The sequence below is a fragment of the Physeter macrocephalus genome, chromosome 15 (genome assembly GCF_002837175.3).
Source record: "Physeter macrocephalus isolate SW-GA chromosome 15, ASM283717v5, whole genome shotgun sequence".
NCBI lineage: Eukaryota > Metazoa > Chordata > Mammalia > Artiodactyla > Physeteridae > Physeter > Physeter macrocephalus.
In genome coordinates, this window is record NC_041228.1 from 29823539 (window position 1) to 29836011 (window position 12473).

The following is a 12473-nucleotide window of genomic DNA, read 5'->3' on the forward strand; positions in this document are numbered from 1 at the left end:
TGGTTTTGGTATGAGGGTGATGCTGGCCTCATAGAATGTACCTTCCTCTGCAATTTTTTGAATAGTTTGAGAAGGATAGGTGTTAACTCTTCTTTAAATGTTTTGTAGAATTCACCTGTGAAGCTGTCTGATCCTGGACTTTTGTTATTGTAAGGTCTTTTGTTACTGATTCAATTTCATTACTGATAATTGGTCTGTTCATATTTTCTATTTCTTCCTGATTCAGTATTGGGAGATGGACATTTCTAGAAATTTATCCATTTTTTTCTAAGTTGTCCATTTTATTGGCATATAATTGTTCATAGTAATCTTATGATCCTTTGTATTTCTGTCGTTTGGTTGTAATTTCTCTTTCATTTCTGAATTTATTTATTTGCACCCTCTCTCTTTTTTTCTTGATGAGTCTGGCTAAAGGTTTATTAATTTTGTTTATTTTTTCAAAGAACCAGCTCTTAGTTTCATGGATTTTTTTCTATCACTTTATTTTTTTAATAAATTTATTTATTCTTTTATTTATTTATTTTTGGCTGCATTGGATCTTTGTTGCTGTGCGTGGGCTTCCTCTAGTTGCAGTGAGTGGAGGCTGCTCTTCGTTGTAGTGCGCGGGCTTCTCATTGCGGTGGCTTCTCTTGTTGCAGTGCACGGGCTCTAGGTGCACAGGCTTCAGTAGTTGTGACATGCGGGCTCAGTAGTTGTGGCTCATGGGCTCTAGAGCGCAGGCTCAGTAGTTGTGTGGCACACGGGCTTAGTTGCTCCATGGCATGTGGGATCTTCCCAGACCAGGGATCAAACCCGTGTCCCCTGCATTGGCAGGCCGATTCTCAACCAGGGAAGCCCTTCTATTGCTTTTTTAGTCTCTATTTCATTTATTTCTTCTCTGATCTTTATGATTTCTTTCCTTCTACTAACTTTGGTTTTTATTTGTTCTTCTTTTTCTAGTTCCTTTAGATATATGATTAGATCCTTTCTTTGAGATTTTTCTTGTTTCCTGAAGTAGGCTGGTCAGTTGCTATAAACTTCCCTCTTAGGACTGCTTTTGCTGTGTCCCATAGATTTTGGAACACTGTGTTTCCATTTTGATTTGTCTCCAGGTTTTTAAAAAATTTTTCTTTGATGTCTTTGTTGACCCATTGGTTGTTTAGTAGCATGGTGTTTAGATTCCGTGTGTTTGTGGGTTTTGCAATTTTTTTCTCATTGTTGATTTCCAGTCTCAGTGTTGGGGTTGGAAAAGATGCTTGATATGATTTCAGTCTTCTTAAATTTATTGAAAGTTGTTTTGTGGCCTAGCATGTGATGAACCTAGAGAATATTCCATGTGCACTTGAAAAGAATATGTATTCTGCCAATTTTGGATGAAATGTTCTGTACACGTATCTATTAATTCTGTCTGGCTAATGTGTCATTTAAGGCCACTGTTTTCTTATTGATTGTCTATCTGAATGATTGGTCCATTGATGTAAGTGAGGTGTTAAAGTCCCCTACTCTTACTGTATTACTGTTAGTTTTTCCTTTTATATTTGTTAATATTTGATTTAGGTATTTAGATGCTCCTATTTGGATACATATATATTTACAATTGTTATCACTTCTTGTTGGATTGATCCCTTCATCATTATGTAATGTCCTTCTTTGTCTCTTTCTATAGTCTTTGTTTTAAAGTCTATTCTGTCTAACATAAAGTTTGCTACCCCAGCTTTCTTCTGATTTCTGTTTACATGGAATACTTTTCCCCATTCCCTCATTTTTAGTCTGTGTGTATCTGTAGATCTGAAGTGAATCTCTTGTAGGCAGCATGTATTTGGGTCTTTTTTTGTATCCATTCTGCCACTTTAAGTTTTTTGATTGGAGCAGTTAGTCCATTTATATTTAATATAATTATTAATATTTATGTACTTATTGCCATTTTGTTAATTGTTTTCAGGTTATTTTTATAGTTATTTTTGGTTCTGTTCTTCTCTCTTTCCTTGTGATTTGATGGCTATTTTTAATGTTATGTGTGGATTCATTTCTCTTTTGTGTGTGTATATCTATTAGGTTTTGGTTACTATGAAGTTCATATATAACTATATATATATTATCATATATATAACATATATGTATTAAAATAATCATATACATGTTTATTTTAAGTTGATTATCTCTTAATGAACACATTCTAACCACTCCATATTTTTACTCCTCCACCCTGGCAAGTTTAGTGTTTTTGACATCATATTTTATACATATCTTTGATTTGCTTATCCATTAACTCTTACTGTGGATATAAATGACTTTACTATTTTTGTCTTTTATATTAGCTTTGTAAATGGTTGATCTGCTACGTTTACTGTATGTTTTCTTTTACCAGTGAGATATTTCCTTTCATAATTTTCATATTTCTAGTTGTGTGCTTTTCTTTTCTGCTTAGAGAAGTTCATTTAGGGCTGGTTTAGGGCTCTGAACTCTTTTATTTTTTGCTTGTCTCTAAAACTGTTTACCTCCCCTTTAAATCTGAATGATAACCTTGCTCAGTAAAATATTTTTGGTTGTAGGTTTTTCCCTTTCATCAGTTTTATTATACTGTGCCACTCCCTTCTGGCTTGCGGAGTTTCTGCTGAAAAGTCAGCTCTTTGTTTTACAGGAGTTTCCTTCCCTTGAACATAACTAGTTACTTTTCTCTTGCGCTTTTAGGATTCTTCCTTTATATTTAATTTTTGCTATTTTAATTGTAATGAGTCTTGTTGTGGACCTCTTTGAGTTCATTTTGTTTGGGACTCTCTGCTTCCTGGACTTGGATGTCTGTTTCCTTCCCCAGGTTAGGGAAGTTTTCAGCTATTATTACTTCAAATAAGTTCTCTGCCCCTTTCTCTCTCTTTTGTCCTTCTGGGATCCCTAAAATGTGAATGTTAGCATGCTTGATGTTGTCCCAGAGAACTCTTAAGCTATCCTCATTTCTTAAAATTCTACTTTTCTTTATTCTGTTCAGCTTGGGTGATTTCCACTACTATATCTTCCAGTTTACTGATCCATTCCTCTGAATTACCTAATCTACTGTTGATTGTTGTGAGTGTACTTTTTATTTCAGTTACTGTATTCTTCAGTTCTGTTTGGTTTTTCTTTATATTTTCTAACTCTTTGTTGAAATTCTGTGTTCATTCATTCTTCTCCCAAGTTTGTTGAGAATGTTTATGATTGTACCTTGAATTCTTTATTGGGCAGATTGCTCATTTCCACTTCATTTAGTTCTTTTTCTGAAGTTTTGTTTTGTTCTATCATTGAGAACGTATTCTTCTGTGTCCTTATTTTGCCCAATTTTCTGTGTTTATTTCTATGTGTTAGGTAGGTCAGTTATGTTTCTCAACCTTGGAGAAGCAGCCTTATGTAGGAGATGAGCTGTGGGGCCCAGCAGCACACTCCTCTCTGGTTGCCAGAGTTATATATTCTAGGGGTGCCCCCTGTGTGGGCTGCATGTGCCCTTCTGTTGTGGTAGGGCAGACTACTGTGGGCATGCTGGTAGGTGGGGCTGGCCCCGGCCTGGTTGGCTGTGAAGCTGCACCTTGTGCAGTGACTGTGAGCCTATCGGAGGACAGGATAGACTTCTCATGTTGTTGGCTGCATGGCCTAGAGAGCTGGGGTGGGGGCACAGATTTGCTGTTGGCCTGATGGAGGGTGGGGCTAGGTCCCCACTCAGTTGTCGGTGCAACCTGGGGAAGAAGCTCAGGGCTGGTACTGGCCCACTGGTGGGCAGGCCTGTGTTCCAGGAGCTAATAGGCTAGAGGGAGGATTCCAAAACAGCATTTGCTAGTGCTAGTGTGATCACAGTAGAATGTGCTCCTACAAATGGCTGCTGCAAGCATCTCTGTCCTCAGGGGGAGTCCCATTTGCTTTCTGCCTCTCTGGGAAGCTCTCCAAGATCCGCAGGTTGGCCTGACCAACACTCCTTTCAAACTATTGTCTTTGCACTGGAACTTGGAACATGTGAGATTTTGCATGTGCCCTTTAAGAGCAGAATGTGTTTCCTATAGCTTTCTGGTTCTCTCAAGCCTCTCTTTGTTTTCAAGCCAGACATTCTGAGAGCTCATCTTCCTGGTGCAGGACCCCTGAGCTGGAGAACCCAATGTGGAACTTGGATCCCTGACTTCTTGGGAAGGACCTCCACAATTATGATATTACTCCCTTCTGTGGCTTGCCAACCTGGGGGCGTGTGAGTCTTAACTATACTGTTTCTGCTACTCTCCTACCCATTTCATTGTGGTTCCTCTTTATGTCTTTAGTTGTGGAAAATGTTTCCTGCTAGTCTTCAGGTTGTTCTCTTAGATAGTTGCTCTGTAAGGGTTGTAATTTTTGTGTGTCCCTGGGAAGAGGTGAGTTCAGGGTCATTGTACTTTGCCATCTTGGCCATCACCCCCACAAGACTATATTCAAAGATATTTACTGAATTATTGATTAAGGAGAGAAAAGCTGAAGTTCTTAAAAGAGTAAAATAGGTGAATAAATCATGACATATCTGCATTTTAAAATATCATGTAGTTCTTAAAACAGTTTAATTATATTTATTGGTTGACTCAGATGGGTATCCGGTTTTTTTTTTTTGAGCAAGCACATCACACAATAAGGTGTATAGTGTGATCCCACTTTTGTAAAACAGGATCATATGTTTCAGAACAAATACATATTCATATATTTATATGTATGAACATAGAGAAAATTGTGACGTTATGCACACCAGAATGTCAGGCTATTAACCCAAGAGTGTCAGAGTGGAAGAGATTATTATTTTTAGAAAATATACTTTTAGATTATTGCATCATTATAATGAACATATATAAATTTTGCAATTAATAAAAAAATAAATGGGAAAATAAAAAGATTGAGCAAGGCTTCCAGGTGAACAGGGGCCAGATGCAATAAATAGACTGTCACATATACCTAGAAACTTGCTACTCTGTGCTCAAGAGACCAAGACCACCTTATGATGGGAGCCAGAGACGTGAAGACACATATAATCTGAAGCCACAACTACAGACAGAAATCTGGGCTGGGGTTTGGGCATCAATATTTGTAAGTTAAATTTATTCATGATTAGTAGTTATTTTTCTAATTAAAAAAATTCATTGCCATGGTACCTGGTAACTGATCTGCAAATTTTAAAATGCGTCCTTTTTAAAGAAAATCTTAAATATAGCAAATATTAAACATTGGGACTCTGAGTCAAAAGGGCTTTTTGTTATGCCCATCTGTTTCAATAGTAGAGGGAATAAATAGCAGAGGCATCAGAGCACGCCTTTAGAAGGCAGACTTCCTGGATTCAGAACCGAGCTTGGTCTCTTCTAGATCTGTGATCTTGGGTAAATTACCGAAAACCTCTCTGTGCTTCAGTTCCTCTATCTGGAAAATGGGTATAATAATTGTGCCTACCTCAGTGGGTTGTTCTAAGAATTATATGAGTTATTATCTGTAAAACACTTAATGACAAACAGAAAATGCTGTGCATGTGTTTAAATAAATGAATAGTAAAGATGTTATTTTATTTTTCTGACCATTCTGTACCATTTTCTAAACAATCTTTTGGGAATTTATTCTGGATTCTCTTCAGGATCTTCAAACTACAGATTCTCTGATGATATAATTCCACATCATGATTCTGGTTAGACCCTTCAGACAATGAACAATATCAACCATTTTGTGAGCTTCCTAGGGATAGGAACTATTATCACTAATCTAAGTATATTTGCACTAAGGATAGGATAAGCTGCAGAGCATTCAGTTCACTGTTATGAACCAAACTGAACTGCATAGTCAAACCGTCCTGGTCACAGTAAATTAAGTCCTGCTTTCTAACCATAAGCAAGTGTCTGTTCTTGTTTACTCTAGGGTCAGTGTTAGGTTCCAATGCACTCAGTTTGGTAAAATTAAAGTCTGTACTTGCAGGCCTCTCTCCAATAGCCATATACATATTATATGGGTAAGTTGATAATGAAAATGTTTTCTGAGCATGAGATTTAAAATTGAGAACTCTTGAAATCACTGAAGAGTAGATGATGTGGTAAAAATTACTATGGGTAGTTTACCTTATGGTGTGTTTGGCCTGTTGGCTTTAAAGGGAATGCACTTATTGAGAATGCAGTTATTGAGTTTAAAGCCTTTGAAATTTGTAATTTACAACACATTTTGGAAAGGAAGTAGGAACCATGAGTTGCTGATTTTGTACTCTCAGAGTGCTTGCTGCAACATGATTTTTTACGGGAAAAACCCTGTTTCAATATTTCTGGCATGTAATAATGTGCAGAAGGGTATTACAGCACCCTTACCACATTGTCTGGGTTGAAATTATTTTTAGATAGAGGGAGTAGCCACAACCATTTTCTACAGCTCTGTTGTTTGGATTTACTCTGTGTATTATATATAGTCCTAATTATATTTTAAATGTTTCTAAAGAGCTACAAAATCCCTCTTCTGCACAGAGGTTTACTTTGGCAGTATGTAATTGTTTTTATTATATGTTATCCTCTGTTTGGCCTTACTGTAAGCTAAAACAGACAAAAGATGTCCAGGAAAAATTAAGCCAGTTTTCAAATCTGGACATGGAAGAGTCCCCAGGAGAGGATTTGCAATGGAACTAACAGAGACTAAGGATCCTCTTTAATTTGCTGTCCTGTCAAGGTTCTGCCACATCCATTATTATGAAGTGTAAATGTTTTACATATCAAATTTACCTCTCTCAGACCCCTGCAGAATTATCCTTTTCTTCAATTCCCAGGCTAACCTGACTTTGGATAACTGAACTCCAGCATGTTATGAAATGTTGATTTAGATATTCCCAAAGGAAACCAAGGACTGGATGCTGGGCATTCCGACACAGCATATATAGCCCTTGCCATGTTCAGACAAACCTGTGAGATAGATAGAAGATGTGTTTTTCCCATTTTATACATGAGAAAACTACAGGTCCCAAAGTCACAGTACTAGGTAGTGGCAAAGTCATGATTTGAATCCAGCTTTCCAGGCTCAATAATTCTCCATTTTCTTATCACCACAGTTTTGTTTTAGAAAGTCATGTTAATACTGGGTCAATCATATTGATACTGGATCATCATGACTATAAACTATATGAAATTTAAATAGTAGGTCCATTTGGCCTATCTGAATCCCAAAGGCTATTTTAATCGTGTGAATGAATATATTCCCGCTGTGTGTGCAGTCATTTAGTCATTTATCTGCAAATTAAACAACAGAATTTTACAACCTCTTCTGAACCAAAGTCTATACTGATCTTTGAAAATGTTCTACCTGGTAATGCTTCACTATTTCACATCACAGAAAATAAAGGACTGTTGTTTTTTTTTTTCTTTGTCCTGGAATCTATACCACATCTACCACAATTTAGTTCATTATTTTAGTTTCTCTCTCTGTAAAATGGAAATAATAGTACCTACCTCATAAAGCTGTGATTATAAACAGAATAATTGTAAGTGCTAAAAACAGTGTCTAGACATTGTAAGAACTCAATGAATATCCTCCTCTTCTTCTCACTCTTTTGCCCCCTTCCTCTTTGTTCTTATGTTTCCTACCTCTTAGGGTAACATGTTGAAATCTTTACCTTTTCGTTTTTCTCTCCTCCTCTTTCTCATAAAAATGTACTCATTTTATGCATCAGTTAAAGGATTTCCTGGGCTCCAGTGACTCAAAGAGGAACTATTTATCACTTTTAATATTGTTTCTTTATTAAGTTGTGTAGGAACTTTCTAGTTCCTTCCTAGTACTCTAAAGTAGTATTTGTAGTATTAATAAAATCCATACAATGCAGAAAGGGTTCTTGGCAGCAGAAAATACTTCACACTCTCAGCCAGTCAACTCAGGTGTACTACCAACTTTTGCCAAGACCTAGAAGGTTACTGCTTCGGTTTCTTTATAGATTCAAGGATGTCCATTGAAAATTCTGCAATAAAGGAGGCCCACTCTAAAAATATGCCTTATATAAAGTCCATCAGGGTGGTATACAAGATGGTGCAGTCAGGCAGTTTTGTTTATTCAAATGACAGTGGACTACTATGCTTTGGGAAGGCAGACTCAGAATAAATTTCTATTTACAAAATGGAACCTGATTTCTTTCGGTTATACTGGTCATTGATCATGATATTTTGTATAATATTTTCTTTTAAGAACCTTTGCCCAAGTTATTGCGATCATCATGCGTTCTTCACAATTATGATTTTCATGCAGTGAGTGTTGTTAGAAACCAAGTTATAAAAATACAAATTGATTATTTCATAGAAAACCTTCAATTTGTCACTACAAGTTGAACAAGTCTTTTGAGAAATAATCAGTATATACCACTAGTAAATTGTTGTTCAAGTTATTTATTCTCTTAAATAGTAGATCGCAACCGAGAAATACATAACAGATTCCCAAAATTTAGAAAGGAGTTGGGATCCAGGCATTTTAATAATTTATTTGAAAGGTAGAAATTTCTTTTTTGAGTTATGGGAAAAAGTAGAGTTTCAATAGTTCCTCATACAGTACAAAGTTTAATCTTAAAAATTAACCTATATAGAGATTACAGTGTTTCTTGGAAGCAAGTCTTTAAATAACACCCACCACCAGGATCTGAAATACTTCAACTTTTTCTTTTTCTATGTCAGTGTTTTTTTCAAAATTTAATCTTGCCCAAGATTGTGTATAATTGATTACTGATAATATTACAATTCCCCCAAATGATCATCAAGTTTAAAAGGTCATTTTAGTGTAAGAACTATCTGTTTGAAAGTTCTTTTGCCCCTATGATTTTGCAGTGCACAGAGCGAAGTGCTTGCTAGCATTTTGGAGCAGTATTATATGTCAATAATGTCTTAATAATGGGGTCAACAGAGAAGGAATTCGTGGTAAGAAGTTAGCAAGTCCCAAGTCATTTCAATAATGCAGAGATGGATACAAACAAAGGAATCTTAACTTAGAGAGTGTCTTTAGGTCATTACATCAATGTCACTGATACTCGGCACCTTCAGTCCATAACATGCTCCTTTCTCTGTCTTTAACATTGTTCGAGGCTTAACTCAAAAGTCACCCTCTTTGTGGAGCCTTTCCCAATAACTCATGGTGTCTCTTACCTCTTCTGTTCCTTTGAACTGTGCACACATTTCAGTTACGAGTCCTTTTATTTCACATGTCTACCTAGTCCGTTAGTAACCTCATTGAATTCTTAAAGGAACCTCATTCATTTTTTTAACCTAGCATTTAGCCCTGTACCTGGCACACAATTGGTGTTTGGTAAGTGGTTCTAAAATGAAATAATTCCCATTCAAAAACAATATAATAATGTCATGTAGATCTTAGATTACTCCATTTCTACTACATATTAATTCTATAACAGACTACTTCATAGTCTGCCAGAAAAAGGCATTCTCCACATGCATATTAACCAGTTTTTGACTTCTGAAACTGTGTTAGTGTATAATGATAGCGATATTTACTGAGACCTTACTATATTCCAGATACTCTTAAGAACACTGTACATGTATTGATCCTCTCCCAAATTTTAAGATATAATTTCTTAATTACACCGTTATTACCTCACCCGAAGTTATGTGTTTGAGTGAGATTTAACACCAGGCAAGCTGTCTCCAGAGTCATTCTTCTTAAACAGTAGTTAAACTGATTTCTAACAAAAATGCTACTGAAATGCTGCCTATTGGATGCTCCACCTAATGGATAACAGCAGCTTGTGAATGACTTTAAATTTCAAGGTAGTATTTCTTCTTGCTACCCCTTTTCCTGTCATAAATTCACCGTAAAAAAACAACAAAACATTGAGACTTGCCACTATTTAAGAAAAAAACCCACAAATCTATATATAGAATGGAACTATGTATTTATCATTCAAGAAATCTCACTATTATAATGTAAGTAAAAACATTACATAATTTATTTTTCTATTCTTTACAATTAACACAGATAATAAGAAATATATACATAATATCATTTCTGATTGTGAAGAGCTTCCATATGCAATGTCTGTGAAGCTCTGCCCTACATTCCTGGGAGTTAGATGTTACTCTTCCTATTTAAGGCAGAAGGTTATAGAGATTCAGAGAGGTTATTTAGAGATTTTCAATGACAAATGCATATTAGAATCACCTGTCTATCTTAAACAAACAAAAAACCATGCTGACACCTGGAACTCCACTCCTGGCAAATTAATCGGAATCTCTGGACTGGACCATGACAGCAGCATTGTGTAAGCACTCCCCAAGTGATTCTAATGTGCAGTCAGGCTGAGAACCACTAGGTTAGATGAATCACCCAAGACTCACAGCTGAACCTTAAATCCTGGGATTCTGACTGTGCAGGCTGTGGTAGGCCATGTTCACTTCCTCAAACACAAACAGCTTTGGGTTTCTTTTTTTAAGGATTACTGACACCCTTAATTACATTGCCACATGTGCAGTGGAAGATTCTTTGCTCATTCTTAAGTTTGGATGAATAATATCAACTATTGATGGCCTAAACTTCTTCTGAAAATCTCATTTAAATTACAGAAAGATGAGGTGCCAAGGGGAGGTTTGTGGGAAATTTAACACACACATACACACACACACACACACACCCCAAAATCTCAGCCCCTAGAACTTCCCAACTAAATAGTCTAATGTAAAACAGTATGCTTACTGGGTAAATGCCCCTTAAAGAGAGTTCTAGCCCTTCTTTCCAAAAGTTTGTAGACCTCTAACCCCAAATATATAAAATTCTGAAGTTTCCTCTCATAGTCTAATACTTTCTCTCAAGGTTTTGATGTTGGAATGTCTCTCTTAGGCATCTCCACAGGCTGAAAAATTTTCAGGATGTGTGTGGGTTTTAAAGGTCTTGTGGGTTACTAAGTGTCTAAGTAATTCTGAACAATTCTAGTTGTGGCAGGTGTCATAATAGCACCTTCACACTCAGCAACCAATGAGACTTGCAGTATGACTTGCTGCTGTTAATGTTAGCCTGTGGTAAATCTGGAATTGGGTCTGACAAGAGTGAGTCCTGGATATGGATAAGCTCAGTTGAAGCTATCCTCTGACACAACTGTGTTTGCTCAGTTCCTAAGGCTGGACTTCAGCTTTGGCTCTGACTAGCATGCCGGTTCTCCCCATATCTTGCAGTCTCAGCTGTATACCCACCCCTTTCTTGGAGCTCTGCCTAGGATCACTCTCTTCTTTGCTGAACTTTCATAACCAGCCTAATGCTCACTGTGTAACTCTCAAGGTGGCTTACTTACTCCCTAAGTAGGTCTCCTCAGGTTCTGGTTAGTATCTTAACATAAACTAGATCACCACATGATTAACTGAAATATAGCCACTTCTGTGGTTAAACTCTATAGCTAATAGTCTAGTAGTTTTCCCTACCTGTTCTGGTTATCTACTGGTGCATAATAAACTGCCCTTAAATTCTGTGGCTTAAAATAAATTGTAATTATATCTTATTGTTCTTGGAGGTTAACCTGAGTTCAGCTTAGAGGTTCTTGCTTGGGCTTCTCATATGCATAATACAATAAGATGGCACATGGGGCCGGAGTCATCAAATGGGCCAGACATCCAGGAGGGCCTTCTCAAATGACTGGCAGTTGATGCTGGTTATTGACCTGGCACTCACCTGGGTCTAGTGACCAGAGAAACTACATGTGACCTCTCCATGTGGCTGGTTTCCCCATGTCCCAAGAGTGAAAGTTCCAAGATACCCAGATAGAAGCTGCAAGGCTTCTTAAAGTCTGGTTTGGAAATCCCAGAATGTCATTTCTGCCATACTCTATTGGTAAAACCAGGTCAAAAGGCCATCCCAGATTAAAGGAGAAAGGGAACAGACTTCACCTCTTGATGTTAGGAGTGGCATGCACTTAAAGGGAGAGAAGGGATTAATGGAAACCATCAATGAATGTCTGTCACCCACTCACCATATCCCTTTTTTAATCCCTAAATCATCTCTCTTTAGAATGGTAGTATAGGCCAGTGATTCTGGAACTTTTTAGTATCAGAGCCCCTTCACAGTCTTAAAATTATTGAGGCCTTTTTATCTGTATGAATTCTATCTATTGATATTTATTATGTTAGAAATTTAAATGGAGACATTTTAAGTATTAATTTATTTAAAAATAACAATGATAAACCTACTACTTGCTAACATAAATAACATTTTAATGAAAAATACATTTTATAAAACAGAAACTTCTAGTGAGAGAGGAGTGGCATTGTTTTACATTTTTGCAAGTCTTTTTAATTAAAGTCAGCTGGCTTCCTGTAGCTCATTCTACAATATGTTGTTTTGGTTTAAGTATATGAAGAAAATATGACCTTATAGAGGTATGTTGGAAAAGAGAGGAGTATTTTAATAACCTCTTCAGATAATTATGAATATTCTTCTTTAATCCTTTTTCATACACAAGACTTGTGGAAATTTCTTTAGTGTTCATTCAAATGTGGAAACTGAATCCATGTCAACACATTTTTATACTACTATAT

The 12473-nt window shown here is 36.5% G+C and overlaps 1 protein-coding gene across 1 annotated transcript in view; it reads left to right on the forward strand.

Moving 5' to 3' along the window:
- Positions 1–12473, forward strand: part of ANGPT1 (angiopoietin 1) — a 251195-nt gene that overhangs the window by 109016 nt on the left and 129706 nt on the right. The gene's annotated exons all lie outside the window — the stretch shown is intronic.